This window comes from Haemaphysalis longicornis, unplaced genomic scaffold (assembly GCF_048455015.1).
Source record: "Haemaphysalis longicornis isolate Haplotype H1 unplaced genomic scaffold, Haemaphysalis longicornis Haplotype H1 scaffold_3, whole genome shotgun sequence".
NCBI lineage: Eukaryota > Metazoa > Arthropoda > Arachnida > Ixodida > Ixodidae > Haemaphysalis > Haemaphysalis longicornis.
Window position 1 is genome coordinate 191,732,286 of NW_027526335.1, and position 11,798 is coordinate 191,744,083.

The 11,798-nt window shown below is 46.9% G+C and overlaps 1 pseudogene; it reads left to right on the top strand.

Annotated features, from left to right (window-relative positions):
- Positions 1 to 220: 220 nt before the first annotated feature.
- LOC144175612 (uncharacterized) lies at positions 221 to 8,266 on the top strand (annotated as a pseudogene).
- The last annotated feature ends 3,532 nt before the right edge of the window (positions 8,267 to 11,798 follow it).

The window sequence follows — 11,798 nt, forward strand, 5'->3', positions numbered from 1 at the left end:
CCCTCTGGTTCCTCGCCGTCCGCTCCAGGTGCAGGGCGCCGATCCTGTGGGCCTGATTGCCGTTGCCGGAGGGGGGCCCCCGCCGACGCTTGCTGGGGTTTGAACCTGGCGGGGGGTTGGGACCCCGCCGAGCGTTATTCTTTCTGCCACCGCGGTTCCTGCAACGAACGGAGGTGTTACGCGCAGGCGCGAGCTCTTACCTCGTCCTGAAATCGTAGCGATGGATGTGAGCCCTATCGCCGATCCTTCTGACAGTCGGAGGGGGACTCCCCCGTTCATCATCGCCAGTGCGAACATGATAGGCCTTGAGATCGCTAACGTGCACAGGACCCACCAGCTCGTCGCTTTCAAGCGACTGCATCTCATACGCGAGCAGAGTCGTCTGCGCCGTAATTCTGGATGGCCCTTGCCCTTTGTGTGCGAGCGCTGCAGTGAAACCGCGTGCAGCGTTGCTGAGTGGGTGTGTTCTCCTTAGCACTAGGTCACCGATGTTGTACACAAGGTGACGACGGCCTTTGTTATACTGCTCGGCTTACTCCATGCGCGCCACGTCGAGGTTCTCCCGAGCCGTGCGTTGCGCTGCCCAAAGGCGTTCCCGGAGCCTAGCCGCATACTGCGACAGAGAAGGGGCGTTACCCGCCGCCGCGTACAGCAGTGCATTTTCCATTGGAAAAGCGATCTCTCTACCGAAATTTAGGCAACCTGGTGTCAAACCCGTTGACCTATTTACGGTAGTCCTAGTCGCGAAAGCCAGCTCAGGCAAACGCGCGTCCCAGTCCTTATGCTCCTTGGTTGTCGCAACCAGCATGCACTTCAGGTTCCTGTTCACCCTCTCAGTGATGTTGCTCTGAGCATGATAAGGACTCGTTTTCCTGTGCCGAATGTGCAGCGCTCGACAACAGTCTGAAAAGACTTTGCTTGTGAAATACGAAGCATTGTCAGTGATCAGGTCGGAGGGGAAGCCGAAACAAGTGAATGTCTACAACCGCTTCTCCACGATCCGCTCCGACGCTAGCTTTCTAAGGGGAAACAACTCCACCCACTTAGAAAAGTGGTCCGTTATAACCAGAATGAACTGGTTTCCTCGCGCGGATCTTGGGAGGGGTCCCATTACGTCACACGCTACAATCTGCAACAGGTAGCTGCTTTCCACCGGCTTCATGAAACCCATAGGTTTCCCAGCGCGCGGCTTCGCTAACTGGCAAAGAGGGCAAGCGCGGGAATAGCTCAGCACGTCTCTCCTCATGCCTGGCCAGGTCGCGACACGGCATAACTTGTCGTAAGCAGAGGTCGGCGAACTCACTCATGAGTCCACTCAATCAGACTCATTTGGACTCAAACTCACGCGTGAGTTTGAGTTTGAGTGAGCGCGAGGCTAGTGTGGCATGGCGAGTTTGAGCTTGAGTGAGTTTGAGCCGAGTGATCCCGACTGAGTTTGAGTCCAATTGAGTTTGAGTACGCCTGAGACCTAGTGAATTCTGAGCCCATTTTGAGTTCTGAGTACATTTTGAGTTTAAGTCCATTTTGAGTTTTGAGTACATTTTGAGTTTGAGTCGATTTTGAGTTCTGAGTGCATTTTGAGTTTGAGTCCATTTTGAGTTCTGAGTACATTTTGAGTTTGAGTCCATTTTGAGTTTGAGTCCATTTTGAGTTCTGAGTACATTTTGAGTTTGAGTCCATTTTGAGTTCTGAGTACATAGGAGTTTTGAGTCCATTTTGAGTTTGAGTACATATGAGTAGCCTAGCAGGCAGCTATGGTTGGCTGTTAAGTTTCATGCGTCACAATGGGCTCGGAATTCGGGTTCCCTGCGGGTACGGCACCAATCGCGATCTGCATGATCGGTTGGGAGGGAGGGGGTGTCTGATTTTTTTTTAGTTTCTTGTTGAATTTTCATGGCCATAAGCACTTGCTGTATACCTAATTTTCGCGGCTGGGCGCGTGAGTGATAATTGACAGGTGGGGTCATAAAAAAGGGTTGTCTTAACTTTTCCTCCTGACGGATCCACTAAGAGCATGGGAAAGGGTGGTGGGAAAGCACACGGCGGCGCTGGCGTGCTGGTTGTTCGCCTGCTACTGTTAACGGCTTGATATACTAGGGGTCACAAAGGAAGAGGTGAGAGCCGGGGGAAATGGGGGCGGGGGCTGTCCATTCTGCTGTTTCAAATGAATTAGCTGAAATGACTGGGCAGCGCCCCTTAAGACAGAATAATGACCTCATTAGATTGGGTGAGAAGTGAAACTGATGAGGCTAAGGCATGTAAGGTATCAAATGAAAGGTCCGGATTAACGGAATCAAGCGGGGTAAATAAAAAAATGCTTCCTGATTGTAGTCATCAGGCAGTCATAATGAGTCATAGATTGGGTTAAAATTCAAAATGACGCTGCGAGGGCATGTGGGGAATCACATTCAAGGTCTCGATGAGGGTAATCACGTGCTTCCTGATTATTATCATGACATAGTCAAAATGGGTCATAAATTAGGTTAAAATTTACAATGATGCCACTGGGTGTCCGGGGCATCAGATTGAAGGTTCCGATAAGGGAAATCACGTGAGCAAAAATGTGGTAGGGCTATATCATGAGATAGTCATGATTCAAGATGATTCCGCTAGGATGTGATGGGCATCAAATTAATGGTCTTTATGAGCGGAATCACGTGGGAGAAATACAAAAATTCTTCCTGGTTATAACCATTAGATTGTCATGGCGAGTCTTATATTGGGGTAAAATTCGAAGTGACCCCGCTAGGGCGTGTAGGGTATCAAATTTACGATCTTGACGAGGGGAATCACGTGGTACAAATAAAAAAAGGCTTCGTAGTTCGAATCATAAGATAGTCATTATGAGTCATAGATTGGGTTAAATTCAAGGTGAGGCCGCTGAAGCATGTAGGGCGTCAAATTGAAGGTTCCAGTTAGGGGAATCACGTCGGACACCTAAATAATGCGTCCTGGTTACAGTCATGAAAGTCATGGTTATTTTGAATGGTATGAGTTCCATATGACCCTGCTAGGGTGTGTGGGGTATCAAATTAAAGGTCTCGTCGAGGGGGATCACGTGGCACAAATATAAAAATGCTATCTGGTTATAATTATGAGGATATCGCAAAAGGTATATAGCAAAAGGTACACACTCACACTCACACTCACGTTCACTCACTCACACTCACTCACTCACACTCACACTCTCACTCAACTCACACTCCCACTCTCACTCTCACTCACACTCTCACTCCCACTCTCACTCTCACTCACACTCACACTCACACTCGCACTCTCACTCTCACTCTCACTCACACTCACACTCTCACACACTCACACTCTCACTCCACTCACACTCTCAGTCTCACTTTCACTCACACTCACACTCAACTCACACTCACTCTCACTCCACTCACACTCTCACTCACACTCACACTCTACTCACACTCTCACTCACACTCACTCTCACTCACACTCACACTCGCACCCTCACTCTTACTCTCAGTCACACTCACTCTCACTCTCACTCTTACACTCTCACTCTCACTCTCACACTCTCACTCACTCTCACACTCTCACTCACACTCACACTCTCACTCTCACTCACACTCACACTCGTACTCTCACTCTCACACTGACTCTCACTCTCACTCACACTCTCACTCTCACGCTCACACACACTCTCACTCGCACTCTCACTCACACTCACACTCAACTCACACTCTCACACTCTCACTCGCACTCTCACTCCACTCTTACTCACACTCACACTCAACTCACACTCTCACTCACACTCACACTCTCACTCTCACTCACACTCACACTCAACTCACACTCTCACTCTCACTCACACTCAACTCTCACTCGCACTCTCACTCTCACTCTTACTCTCAGTCACACTCTCACTCTCACTCACACTCGCACTCTCACTCTTACTCTCAGTCACACTCTCACTCTCACTCACACTCACACTCTCACTCTCACTCTCTCACTCTCACTCTCACTCACACTCACACTCACACTCACACACTCACACTCACACTCACACTCACTCTCACTCTCACTCTCACACTCTCACACTCTCACTCTCACTGTCCCAATCTGTGAGGCCATTTGAGTTCTGAATTCATTTTGAGTTCTCAGCCCATTTGGAGTTCTGAGTTCATTTTGAGTTTTGAGTACATTTTGAATTTGAGTACATTTTGAGTTTTGAGTACATTTTGAGTTTGAGCACATTTTGAGTTTTCATTACATTTTGAGTTTTGAGTTCACTTTGAGTTTGAGTACATTTTGAGTTTGAGTACATTTGAGTTTTGAGTTCACTTTGAGTTTGAGTACATTTTGAGTTTGAGAGAGAGAGAGAGAGAGAGAGAGAGAGAGAAAGACTTTATTGAATTGTCCTGCGGGGGGAGGTGGGCGGGAGCCACTCAGGGCCTGCCCCCTCCTTGACGTTTCCTAAAGGCCGACCTCCATGCAGCGAAATGTAGGCGAAAAGGCGGCGAACGTCGCCCGGCGGCGGGCGCTCCGCCGCCGGCGTCGAAAATACGGCTGTTCGCCGGCGATCTACGCGAGCTAGATGTCGAACGTGCGGCGGCGAACGCGACCGGAAGCGGCAAACTGCATTTTGAGGCCGCAGCCAATCACAGCCTCGTACTTCGTTGCACTTCCTGTCCTGTCTTCCATCGGCGGCGTTCGCCGCGTCACGTTGCATGGAGGTTGGGGTGGACGAAAACTGAGCGGCGCGTCAAACCACGGCGTTCGCCGCGCCAAGTTCGCCGAGAAACTTCGCTGCATGGAGGTCGGCCTTAAGTCGTCCCCGAGACAACGCCTTGCGGGCGTCTACGAGGTCGACGCGCGGAGGGTCGTCGGGTGTGATCCCTCAGACCACCCGTCGGCGCCTCCCTACGCTTCTGCCCTGCAAGAGCAGCCTCGAGCCGCTGGACTGCCCGGAGTTGAACATAGTGGTCAGACGAGTCCATAGTACATTTTGAGTTTTGAGTCCATTTTGAGTTTGAGTACACTTTGAGTCTGAGTACATTTTGAGTTTTGAGTACCTTTTGAGTTTTGAGTCCATATTGAGTTTGAGTACATTTTGAGCTTGAGTACATTTTGAGTTTTGATTACATTTTGAGTTTGAGTACATTTTGAGTTCTGAGTACATTTTGAGTTTTGAGTCCGAGTGAGTTCTGAGTTTTGCGCTCAATGTAAGTTTATGTTTGAGTGAGCGCAGATGTGCTGCTCAGCATTGAATTTGAGTATGAGTGAGTGGTGATTCGAAAAAAAAAATTGTGAGTGAGTTTGAGTGAGCCGCGCCAACTTTGCCGAGGTATGGTCGTAAGTATTACTGCCGCTGCCATGTCCTGCCAGCGCTGAGTCATGAAAGTACCGCATGAACCGTTTCCGCAACTTCCTTGGGACCACGACTCGAAAGGGGGATGAAACCGCCTCTTCGTCGTCCAGTTGGGGAATGTAGCGAAGTAATAAGCCATTGTCGCCAGCAGATACGCGTCAAACCCCTCAGCGTTACCGGTGCAAGCTACGCCACTCTCTAGCCTTTTCAGCACCCGCTGGCACAGACCGTCTGCTTTCTGGGCCTCAATGAGCTCTTCCTTACTCACTACCTCCCCCCAAGACAGATTCCTTTCTTCCTCTGTTCTCGGGGGGCGAGAAATCGCCGCTGCGAGATGCCGCTTTTCTTTCTTTTTGCGGCCGGCCTCGACTCCTCCGTCCGGCCCTTTCCTCCCCCTCTCGGGGCGGCCCGCGCCGCCCGTGAAACCACAGCACTAGGCGCGCGCGCTTCCGCCACCCCCTTCCGATAAGGGGAGCGAACTTTCCGCCAACATTCGGCACTGATCATCGGATCCTGAAAAAGATGCGACGACCGCTTCTACATCAGTGCTCATCTTTCCTGACGCCTCTCCCTGGCCTTCCGCAGCGCAGTAGAGTTTATTTGCCCCGTGCGGTTGTAAACGGTGCATCGGCGCGTTCGCGAAAGGAAAGAAAGGGGGTTGCGGCCCGTACTGATAGCCGTTCCTCCCCATGTCGAGCACAACACCCTCCCTCCAGAGGAAATCTCTGCCCAGTATGACTGGAACAGACAAATCAGGCAAGCAAACAAAACGCTGCCTGCGCTTTCTGCCATCATTCTGGGGGCACGACACTTTTTTCGGCCCGCACTCACGCTATATCATGTACCAGGTGAGTTATTTAACTCACGTAAAATGCTATCGTTCTAACAATGTGATGCTTGTCCAAGTGTCGTGCCCCATCGACAGGCGCGAGGTTCGTGCTTGTTTCATGCGTTTTGTTGTACAAATGTTAGTAGGAGCTCTGTCATTTTGCAATTACTTCTCTCTGCTTGTCATGGAATGTTTGCTACTCTTGTCAGGAGATGTTGAGTTAAACCCGGGTCCTATGAATAAGGCTGAACAAGAACAAATATCAAGAATAGAAAATATGCTTCAAGATGTGCATGCTGGACTGGCACAAATCCTGGCTAAGCTGGAGAGTATAGAATTGAAACAAAATAACTAGAAAATCAACTTCATGGCATTAATTCGAGGGTTGAGGTCACTGAAGATCGAATTACACGCACGGAGCAAAGAGAAAAGGCGATGATGGCCAAGTTAGACGACCTTGAAAACCGAGGTCGCCGGTCAAACTTGGTGTTTTTTGGAGTGCCGGATGTAACTGTAAAGGAAACATGGGAAACGTCCGAAAAATTGGTTAGCAATGTTTGCAGAGATGTACTCGGTCTGAAAGATATTTCCATAGAGCGGGCGCACCGCATAGGGGCGTATAAAAACGGAAGAACTAGGCTTGTTGTGGCATGCTTTTCTAGCTGGAAAATGCGAGAAAGCGTGATGCACAATGCCACCAAGTTTAAAGGCACCGATTACCGTGTTTCCGAGGACTTTAGCCAAGCAGTACAAGAAAAAAATTGCCCCCACCTCCCCGAAGGGAATCGTGAGGAAGTGCGAATGCATTTCTTGCGCCGAGAGTACACGGCGTAGTAATTCTGCCATCGCCTTTAGAGGCGCAGTACAGGCGAGGGGGAGCTGTCAGGCGAGGGGAGAGGCGCGCGCCGAGGGTGAGTGCAAACCTAACGGGGGAGAGGCGCGCCAGCTGCAGAGAATGTGACGTCACGGCGCGAGGAGAGGGGGAGCAGACGCAAAGGCGCCAGCGCGCGGTCACGTGGGAGTGTGACGTCACGGCGCGAGGAGCGGTGCGGGAGCCGGCGCGGGCGCGCGCAGCCACGGCGCGGGAGGCGGAGCGCGCGCGGGTCACGTGGGGTGTGACGTCGCTGCGCCGTTGCTACAGACGCTCCTCTCCGCTCCTCGCGCCGTTGCTAGGGGAGAGGAGGAGGAGCAATGCGGACGGCGGATTCAGGGTCGCTTATAAAGTGCATCGCACTTAAAAGGCGGAAACTCTGGAACTACGCGACGGAAATGAAGCAGAATAAAGATAGCCGCGTCTACCTCAACTACGACAAGCTGGTCATTGACGGCGAAAATTTTATCTGAGACAGTGAAAAAAATGAACCGGTGCCTGTCCGAAAACCTAAGTCGACCACGCTATCAACAGGAAGCGAATGACGGGCTGTGTGCCCAAAAGATAAGACGCGGAGCGGTAAGAGTTGCTTTTTGCCGGGTGTTCTATCGCTTGTTATCGTAAACTGCCCTAGTATTAAAAATAAAGTAGACGATTTCGCGTCTTTGGTTGCTACTGTTGAACCGCAAATTATTATGGGCACGGAGTCGTGGTTGGACGAAAGCGTGCGAAGTGCAGAAATTTTTCCTTCCGGATATACTGTCTACCGTAAAGACAGGCATCGACATGGCGGGGGAGTGTTTGTCTTAATATCAAGTAGACTAAACAGTCAGCCAATTTTTTTTACGACGATACGGAATCCATATGGTGTCGAGTTTTTTTTCCTAAAGGAAAAACTTTAGAAACTGGTACATTATACCGCCCACCAAATAGTAGTGAAGAACCAATTGGCAAACTTACTGACGCGCTATCAGTGATACCTGACGGGTCAATTTTAGGGGGCGATTTCCATCTGCCCGACTTTCATTGGATTGCAGGAAACTCGACAAATAATACTTCTCAGCTTTATCGTCAGTTTAAAGAATTGGTGTCTACGTTTGGCTTCAACCAGTACGTTTTAGAACCTACCAGGCAGAACGCAATCTTGGATTTGATGTTATGTAATGACACAAATATTATATCTAAAGTATCTGTTATTCCTGGCATAAGCGACCACAAAGCAGTTGTAGCATAATTGTCCTTACTTAGTGCTTCGAATCAAATGCAACATCCTCGCCAAGTTTTCATGTTTCATAAAGGAAACTATGAGGCTATCTCTGCAGAATTAGAATCATACCTCGAAATTTTTATTCCGCTGTCTGAATCCCTAGGGTTGGAAGAACTTTGGTGTATTTTTCGCGATAAAGTAAAACATTTAACAGAAACGTTTATACCATCGAAGTACCTAACGGCAAAAAAACAACAAAAACCTTGGTTCAGCGCGGAAATTCGCAAGAAAATAAGGAAAGCCCGGCGAGCCTATAGGCGATTCTGCAGTAATAGTACCGAATTTAATGAACAGGCTTTGAAAGAGTCTAACAATAAGGTTAAGATTGCAATAAAAAATGCGAAAAGACAATTTTTTGGCCGGTTGAACAATGACCTTAAGCAAAACCTGAAACAGTTTTGGAAATACGTAAAGAAAACCAGGAAAGATGACATTTCTATACAGTCATTATCAGTGGATGGAATCACTGTGCAAGGTAATGCTGAAATGGCGGGAGCATTCAATGCATTTTTCCCGTCTGTTTTTTCACAGAAAACGTCAACTGCTCCTTTACCGTCATGAGTTAGTGATGTAACCCACTCTATGGATGATATCATTATAGATGTTTATGGTATAGATCACCTCTTACGCGAACTGGACACTTCTAAGGCATGTGGTCCAGATGGGCTATCGCCATTTGTACTGAAGGAGTGCCATGACGTTATTGCAAGGTATTTAGCTATTATTTACAAAATGGCACTTGAGTCAGGCATTGTTCCTAAAGACTGGAAATTTGCAAATGTAACGCCTTTTTTTAAGTCCGGGGATAGAAAAAATGTCAAAATTATAGACCGATTTCTTTGACTTCAATTTGGTGTAAAATTTTAGAACATATTATATATGGTGCAATATTTCAATATCTCAACTCCATCAACTACCTTACACCTTCTCAGCATGGCTTTCGCAGTGGATTTTCATGCAATACTCAATTAGTAGAAGTTCAGCAATACATATCACAGGCCCTCGATAATAATACGCCACGATAGATGCAATCTTTCTAGATTTCAGGAAGGCTTTTGATACCGTTCCTCATAATCTTCTGGACAATAAACTTGCATCCCTGAATATTAACTATAAAATTCATTCTTGGATACGTAACTACCTGCACGGCCGCGAGCAATGTGTGGTTTTAAATATTCACAAATCTAGCTCTATTGCGGTGAGTTCTGGCGTACCACAAGGTAGCGTACTAGCACCATTATTGTTCTTAATTTATATAAATGATATAACAGAAAACATTAGGTCCGAAATTAAATTATTTGCTGACGACTGTGTTATTTATAGGCAGATAAATTCACTAAGCGACACATACGCGCTACAAAAAGACCTAGAAACAGTAGCTCGGTGGTGCGACGGATGGGGCATGAACCTAAATATCGAGAAATGTAATCACCTCCGGTTTACACGAAAATCAGCTATAACCCAAGAAATTCATAAAATAAAAGATACAATAATCACTAGCGTTACAGAGTACAAATACTTAAGTGTATACTTAACTCACTCACTCAAGTGGATTAAACATGTAGAGTACATAGTTACAAAGGCCAGTAGAATTTATTTATTTTATTTATTTGATTTCCTGCAGCGCCAAGATGGCATTATAGCAGGGGGAAATTGAACATGTGGTCAATACATGTGGCAGTCAGGGTACAACACATCGCTGAACATCGTCACAAATACAAAAATAAAAACAGAACTACAAGTCTAACAGATACTTACTAAAAAGCGCGTCAGTGGTACAATCAACTATAGCACTGGGCAACTTATTCCACAAACTGATAGTGTGAGGAAAGAACGAATCTTTGAAAACATTTGTACGGCAAGGTATTTCACGAATTTTCCAACTATGGTCACGCCGTCTAGATACGAAATGTGGGGTAAACAGAAAGATGTCAGGATCAATGCCAGTTTTTTTAAAATAGATACGATAAAGCAAATTAAGTTTGACATGCTGCCTGCGTTCTTTTAGGGGTTCCCAGTTAAGCTGGTTTTTAAGTAATGTAACACTGGATCGGAAATTGTAATCACCCGTGGCAAAACGGGCGGCACGGTTCTGTACACGTTCTAACATTTCGCATAAGTACGCAAGTTGCGGGTCCCAAGCGGCGCACGCATACTCCATGATGGACCTTACGTGGGTGAAATAAAGAAGTTCTTTCAGTTTAGGAGGGGCAGCCCTGAAATTGCGCCGACCGAAGAAAGTTAAGCGTTCGGGAGGCAGAAGAACAAACATGTTCAACCTGTCTTTTCCAGGAGAGGTTGGTACTTAAAATCTGTAACTGTGTTAAGGGGCACATCGTCAAGAACATATTTCGACAAAATGGGTTTACGACTGCGCGAAAAAGTAATGTGCTGACATTTCATTGCATTCAACGTCATTTTCCATTTTTTACACCAGCGCTGAATTGAATGTAGATCGTTTTGAAGATGGCATGTATCATGCAAACTAGTTATACGGTGATAAATAACACAGTCGTCAGCATACAGACGCACTTTGCTGTTAAGATCAGCTACAATGTCGCTGATAAAAACAAGAAAAAGCAGAGGCCCCAGGACAGACCCCTGCGGAACACCGGAAGAGACACTCACTGCATCAGATTGGCACCCATGCAAAACAACGCGCTGCGTGCGATTTTCCAAATAAACCCTTATCCATTGCATTACATTGCAGTCTAAGCCAAGAAAAGATAGTTTGTGTAAAAGTAAGGCGTGAGGAACACAATCGAAGGCCTTCTTAAACTCTAAAAATACACAATCTATTTGTTCGTTTTGGTCAAATGAGGAGAAAATGTCATGACTAAATTCAACCAATTGAGTCGTACAGGAAAAGCCAGCCCGGAAACCATGTTCATAATTTGTAAAATAATTATTGCTTTCTAAATGTTTAATTACTGCACTATAAATTATGTGCTCAAAAATTTTTCCGCACACGCTTGTAAGAGAAATGGGCCTATAATTTTTGGGGTTGCTTTTGGAGCCGCTTTTGTGAATGGGGACCACATTAGCGGTTTTCCAGTCACAAGGCAGTTCACCGGTAGCGAGCGTTATGGTGAACAAGGTAACCAGAAAGTGGGCAATGATTTCAGAACAAGCATGCAAAACATAATTCGGTATGCCATCCGGTCCACCAGCTGAACTAACTTTAACATTTTTAATCAGATTGAGGACACCATTATAAGTGATAGTTATGGGGCCCATAGGTTGGTCTATCGTTTCAGGCACAGGAGGGAGGTTTCCTGAATAGGGGGGTGCAAAGACTGATTTGAAATAATGATTAAGGCAAGTAGCTTTTTCAGAGTCGTCCGTAAGTATTTCACCATTAACTTGGAGGCTGGGTACCCCTGTAGGTTCCTTCCCCTGGGATTTAACAAATTTCCACATTTCCTGTTATATTTTATCCGTAGAAACTTTAAGGATGCATCCACAGAAGTGAAAGAAACACTGTATTTTATGCATGTCC